Here is an 8,426-nt window from a genome sequence, read left to right on the forward strand (position 1 = left end):
AATATAACTAATGTAATACTACTAATATAACTAATGTAATACTACTAATATAACTAATGTAATACTACTAATATTACTAATGTAATACTACTAATATAACTAATATAACTAATGTAATACTACTAATATAACTAATGTAATACTACTAATATCACTAATGTAATACTACTAATATAACTAATATAACTAATGTAATACTACTAATATAACTAATATAATACTACTAATATAACTAATGTAATACTACTAATATCACTAATGTAATACTACTAATATAACTAATGTAATACTACTAATATAACTAATGTAATACTACTAATATCACTAATGTAATACTACTAATATAACTAATATAACTAATGTAATACTACTAATATAACTCATGTAACTGGTGTAATACTACTAATATAACTAATGTAACTGGTGTAATACTACTAATATAACTCATGTAATACTACTAATATAACTAATGTAATACTACTAATATAACTAATATAATACTACTAATATAACTAATGTAATACTACTAATATAACTAATGTAATATAACTAATGTAATACTACTAATATTACTAATATAATACCACTAATATAATACTACTACTATAACTAATACTACTAATATAACTAATATAACTAATGTAATACTACTAATATAACTAATGTAACTGGTGTAATACTACTAATATAACTAATGTAATACTACTAATGTAACTGGTGTAATACTACTAATATAACTAATGTAATACTACTAATATAACTAATGTAATACTACTAATATAACTAATGTAATACTACTAATATAACTAATGTAATACTACTAATATAACTAATGTAATACTACTAATATAACTAATGTAATACTACTAATATAACTAATGTAATACTACTAATATAACTAATATAACTAATGTAATACTACTAATATAACTAATGTAATACTACTAATATAACTAATGTAATACTACTAATATAACTAATGTAATACTACTAATATAACTAATGTAATACTACTAATATAACTAATGTAATACTACTAATATAACTAATGTAATATAACTAATATAACTAATGTAATACTACTAATATTACTAATATAATACTACTAATATAATACTACTACTATAACTAATACTACTAATATAACTAATATAACTAATGTAATACTACTAATATAACTAATGTAACTGGTGTAATACTACTAATATAACTAATGTAATACTACTAATGTAACTGGTGTAATACTACTAATATAACTAATGTAATACTACTAATATAACTAATGTAATACTACTAATATAACTAATGTAATACTACTAATATAACTAATGTAATACTACTAATATAACTAATGTAATACTACTAATATAACTAATGTAATACTACTAATATAACTAATGTAATACTACTAATATAACTAATATAACTAATGTAATACTACTAATATAACTAATGTAATACTACTAATTTAACTAATGTAATACTACTAATATAACTAATGTAATACTACTAATATAACTAATGTAATACTACTAATATAACTAATGTAATACTACTAATATAACTAATGTAATACTACTAATATAACTAATATAACTAATGTAATACTACTAATATAACTAATGTAATACTACTAATATCACTAATGTAATACTACTAATATAACTAATGTAACTGGTGTAATACTACTAATATAACTAATGTAATACTACTAATATAACTAATATAATACTACTAATATAACTAATGTAATACTACTAATATAACTAATGTAATACTACTAATATAACTAATGTAATACTACTAATATAACTAATGTAACTAATGTAATACTACTAATATAACTCATGTAACTGGTGTAATACTACTAATATAACTAATGTAATACTACTAATATAACTAATGTAATACTACTAATATAACTAATGTAATACTACTAATATAACTAATGTAACTAATGTAATACTACTAATATAACTCATGTAACTGGGTGTAATACTACTAATATAACTAATGTAATACTACTAATATAACTAATGTAATACTACTACAATAACTAATGTAATACTACTAATATAACTAATGTAACTGGTGTAATACTGCTAATATAACTAATGTAACTGGTGTAATACTACTAATATAACTAATGTAATACTACTAATATAACTAATATAACTAATGTAATACTACTAATATAACTAATGTAATACTACTAATATAACTAATGTAATACTACTAATATAACTAATGTAATACTACTAATATAACTAATGTAATACTACTAATATAACTAATGTAATATAACTAATATAACTAATGTACTACTACTAATATCACTAATGTAATACTACTAATATAACTAATGTAATACTACTAATATCACTAATGTAACTAATGTAATACTACTAATATCACTAATGTAACTGGTGTAATACTACTAATATAACTCATGTAACTGGTGTAATACTACTAATATAACTCATGTAACTGGTGTAATACTACTAATATAACTCATGTAACTGGTGTAATACTACTAATATAACTAATGTAATACTACTAATATAACTAATGTAATACTACTAATATAACTAATGTAATACTACTAATATAACTCATGTAACTGGTGTAATACTACTAATATAACTCATGTAACTGGTGTAATACTACTAATATAACTAATGTAATACTACTAATATAACTAATGTAATACTACTAATATAACTAATGTAATACTACTAATATAACTCATGTAACTGGTGTAATACTACTAATGTAACTGGTGTAATACTACTAATATAACTAATGTAATACTACTAATATAACTAATGTAACTGGTGTAATACTACTAATATAACTAATGTAACTGGTGTAATACTACTAATATAACTAATGTAACTGGTGTAATACTACTAATATAACTAATGTAATACTACTAATATAACTCATGTAACTGGTGTAATACTACTAATATAACTAATGTAATACTACTAATATAACTAATGTAATACTACTAATATAACTAATGTAACTGGTGTAATACTACTAATATAACTAATGTAACTGGTGTAATACTACTAATATAACTAATGTAATACTACTAATATAACTAATATAACTAATGTAATACTACTAATATAACTAATGTAATACTACTAATATAACTAATGTAATACTACTAATATAACTAATGTAATACTACTAATATAACTAATGTAATACTACTAATATAACTAATGTAATACTACTAATATAACTAATGTAATACTACTAATATAACTAATGTAATACTACTAATATAACTAATGTAATACTACTAATATAACTAATGTAATACTACTAATATAACTAATGTAACTGGTGTAATACTACTAATATAACTAATGTAATACTACTAATATAACTAATATAATACTACTAATATAACTAATGTAATACTACTAATATAACTAATGTAACTAATGTAATACTACTAATATAACTAATGTAACTAATGTAATACTACTAATATAACTAATGTAATACTACTAATATAACTAATGTAATACTACTAATATAACTCATGTAATACTACTAATATAACTAATGTAATACTACTAATATAACTGGTGTAATACTACTAATATAACTAATGTAACTGGTGTAATACTACTAATATAACTAATGTAATACTACTAATATAACTAATATAACTAATGTAATACTACTAATATAACTAATGTAATACTACTAATATAACTAATGTAATACTACTAATATAACTAATATAATACTACTAATATAACTAATGTAATACTACTAATATAACTAATGTAACTAATGTAATACTACTAATATAACTAATGTAACTAATGTAATACTACTAATATAACTAATGTAATACTACTAATATAACTAATGTAATACTACTAATATAACTCATGTAATACTACTAATATAACTAATGTAATACTACTAATATAACTGGTGTAATACTACTAATATAACTAATGTAACTGGTGTAATACTACTAATATAACTAATGTAATACTACTAATATAACTAATATAACTAATGTAATACTACTAATATAACTAATGTAATACTACTAATATAACTAATGTAATACTACTAATATAACTAATGTATACTACTAATATAACTAATGTAATACTACTAATAATTACTAATATAACTAATATAACTAATATAACTAATGTACTACTACTAATATAACTATAACTAATGTAATACTACAATATAACTCATGTAAACTGGTGTAATACTACTAATATAACTAATGTAACTGGTGTAATACTATAATATAACTAATGTAATACTACTAATATAACTAATGTAATACTACTAATATAACTAATGTAACTGGTGTAATACTACTAATATAACTAATGTAACTGGTGTAATACTACTAATATAACTAATGTAATACTACTAATATAACTAATATAATACTACTAATATAACTAATATAACTAATGTAATACTACTAATATAACTAATGTAATACTACTAATATAACTAATGTAATACTACTAATATAACTAATGTAATACTACTAATATAACTAATATAACTAATGTAATACTACTAATATAACTAATGTAATACTACTAATATAACTAATGTAATACTACTAATATAACTAATGTAATACTACTAATATAACTAATGTAATACTACTAATATAACTAATGTAATACTACTAATTTAACTAATGTAATACTACTAATATAACTAATGTAATACTACTAATATAACTAATGTAATACTACTAATATAACTAATGTAATACTACTAATATAACGAATGTAATACTACTAATATAACTAATGTAATACTACTAATATAACTAATGTAACTGGTGTAATACTACTAATATAACTGGTGTAATATTACTAATATAACTAATGTAACTGGTGTAATACTACTAATATTACTAATGTAATACTACTAATATAACTAATGTAATACTACTAATATAACTAATGTAATACTACTAATATAACTAATGTAATACTACTAATATAACTAATGTAATACTACTAATATAACTAATGTAATACTACTAATATCACTAATGTAATACTACTAATATCACTAATGTAATACTACTAATATAACTAATGTAATACTACTAATATAACTAATGTAACTGGTGTAATACTACTAATATAACTCATGTAAATACTACTAATATAACTAATGTAACTATGTAATACTACTAATATAACTCATGTAACTGGTGTAATACTACTAATATAACTAATGTAATACTACTAATATAACTAATGTAACTGGTGTAATACTACTAATATAACTAATATAACTAATGTAATACTACTAATATAACTAATGTAATACTACTAATATAACTAATGTAATACTACTAATATAACTAATGTAACTGGTGTAATACTACTAATATAACTAATGTAATACTACTAATATAACTAATGTAATACTACTAATATAACTAATGTAACTGGTGTAATACTACTAATATAACTAATATAACTAATGTAATACTACTAATATAACTAATGTAATACTACTAATATTACTAATGTAATACTACTAATATAACTAATGTAATACTACTAATATAACTAATGTAATACTACTAATATTACTAATGTAATACTACTAATATAACTAATGTAATACTACTAATATAACTCATGTAATACTACTAATATTACTAATGTAATACTACTAATATAACTAATGTAATACTACTAATATAACTAATGTAATACTACTAATATAACTAATGTAATACTACTAATATCACTAATGTAACTGGTGTAATACTACTAAAATAACTAATGTAATACTACTAATATCACTAATGTAACTGGTGTAATACTACTAATATTACTAATGTAATACTACTAATATAACTGGTGTAATACTACTAATATAACTAATGTAATACTACTAATATAACTGGTGTAATACTACTAATATAACTACTACTACTACTAATATAACTAATGTAATACTACTAATATCACTAATGTAACTGGTGTAATACTACTAATATTACTAATGTAATACTACTAATGTAACTGGTGTAATACTACTAATATTACTAATGTAATACTACTCATATAACTGGTGTAATACTACTAATATAACTAATGTAATACTACTAATATCACTAATGTAACTGGTGTAATACTACTAATATTACTAATGTAATACTACTAATATAACTGGTGTAATACTACTAATATAACTAATACTACTACTAATATAACTAATGTAATACTACTAATATAACTAATGTAACTGGTGTAATACTACTAATATAACTAATATAATACTACTAATATAACTAATGTAATACTACTAATATAACTAATGTAATACTACTAATATAACTAATGTAATACTACTAATATAACTGGTGTAATACTACTAATATAACTAATACTACTAATATAACTAATGTAACTGGTGTAATACTACTAATATAACTAATGTAATACTACTAATATAACTAATGTAATACTACTAATATAACTAATGTAATACTACTAATATAACTAATGTAATACTACTAATATAACTAATGTAATACTACTAATATAACTAATGTAATACTACTAATATCACTAATGTAATACTACTAATATTACTAATGTAACTGGTGTAATACTACTAATATAACTAATGTAATACTACTAATATAACTAATGTAATACTACTAATATAACTAATGTAATACTACTAATATAACTAATGTAATACTACTAATATAACTAATATAACTAATGCAATACTACTAATATAACTAATGTAATACTACTAATATAACTAATGTAATACTACTAATATAACTAATATAACTAATGTAATACTACTAATATAACTAATGTAATACTACTAATATAACTAATGTAATACTACTAATATAACTAATATAACTAATGTAATACTACTAATATAACTAATATTACTAATGTAATACTACTAATATAACTAATGTAATACTACTAATATAACTAATATAACTAATGTAATACTACTAATATAACTAATGTAATACTACTAATATAACTAATATAACTCATGTAGGAAGTATTAGGCCTGTTTTCCCTGATCCGTATTAGGCCTGTTTTTCCCTGATCCGTATTAGGCCTGTTTCTCCCTGATCCGGATTAGGCCTGTTTCTCCCTGATCTGGATTAGGCCTGTTTCTCCCTGATCCGGATTAGGCCTGTTTCTCCCTGATCCGGATTAGGCCTGTTTCTCCCTGATCCGGATTAGGCCTGTTTCTCCCTGATCCGGATTAGGCCTGTTTCTCCCTGATCCGGATTAGGCCTGTTTCTCCCTGATCCGGATTAGGCCTGTTTCTCCCTGATCCGGATTAGGCCTGTTTCTCCCTGATCCGGATTAGGCCTGTTTCTCCCTGATCCGGATTAGGCCTGTTTCTCCCTGATCCGGGATTAGGCCCTGTTTCTCCCTGATCCGGATTAGGCCTGTTTCTCCCTGATCCGGATTAGGCCTGTTTCTCCCTGATCCGGATTAGGCCTGTTGCTCCCTGATCCGGATTGGCCTGTTGCTCCCTGATCCGGATTAGGCCTGTTCTCCCTGAATCTAAAAAACAGTGTTTATACTTCTAGTTGGTCCAATAGTACACATTCTTTCATTTGACTGGACTGGGTTTTATCTGAGTTTGGGAACAGACCTATAAATAATGATGTTAATTTGTTGTATCTCCTCTTTCGTCCTATCAGAACAAGGGATTTAAGAGCAGAACAACCGCGACACCAAGACCACCTCCCGCACCCCCAAACAGTCCCCCAAAACTCGCTCCATGACCCCCAGCCCCTCCAAACCTGGCTCAGCGTCGGGGCAAGGAGTCAGGGTAGGGACAGAGTGACCCTCCCAGGGAGGGGTACAGGTTCAGGGGTCAAAAGAGGGCTGGACTTGGGGGGTAAGAGCCAATCATCTTCCTCCTCTGCCACTCTGGCTTTGCCCTCATTCGCGGGTGAAGATTTCAGTCTGCTGTGGGTGGATAAAGTACCGCCCCCGGAATCTGAAGGCTGTGATTGGTCAGCAGGGAGACCAGAGCCAAGCCAATAAGTTGGCTTCGCTGGCTGAAAGAACTGGCACACCCACCATGTAGTGGGAGGGGCTAAAACAGCACGTCTGTCTGTCTCTGTGTCTCTCTCTGTGTCTCTCTCTGTGTCTCTCTCTGTGTCTCTCTCTGTGTCTCTCTCTGTGTCTCTCTCTGTGTCTCTCTCTGTGTCTCTCTCTGTGTCTCTCTCTGTGTCTCTCTCTGTGTCTCTCTCTCTGTCTCTCTCTCTGTGTCTCTCTCTCACTGTCTCTCTCTGTGTCTCTCTCTCTGTCTCTCTCTGTCTCTCTCTCTGTCTCTCTCTGTCTCTCTCTCTGTCTCTCTCTGTCTCTCTCTCTGTCTCTCTC

At 24.7% G+C, this 8,426-nt stretch overlaps 1 pseudogene; it reads left to right on the forward strand.

Annotated features, from left to right (window-relative positions):
- The window catches only part of LOC116360085 (replication factor C subunit 1-like), a 50,815-nt pseudogene that overhangs the window by 18,168 nt on the left and 24,221 nt on the right, over positions 1 to 8,426 (forward strand).

Source organism: Oncorhynchus kisutch, unplaced genomic scaffold (assembly GCF_002021735.2).
Source record: "Oncorhynchus kisutch isolate 150728-3 unplaced genomic scaffold, Okis_V2 Okis07a-Okis12b_hom, whole genome shotgun sequence".
NCBI lineage: Eukaryota > Metazoa > Chordata > Actinopteri > Salmoniformes > Salmonidae > Oncorhynchus > Oncorhynchus kisutch.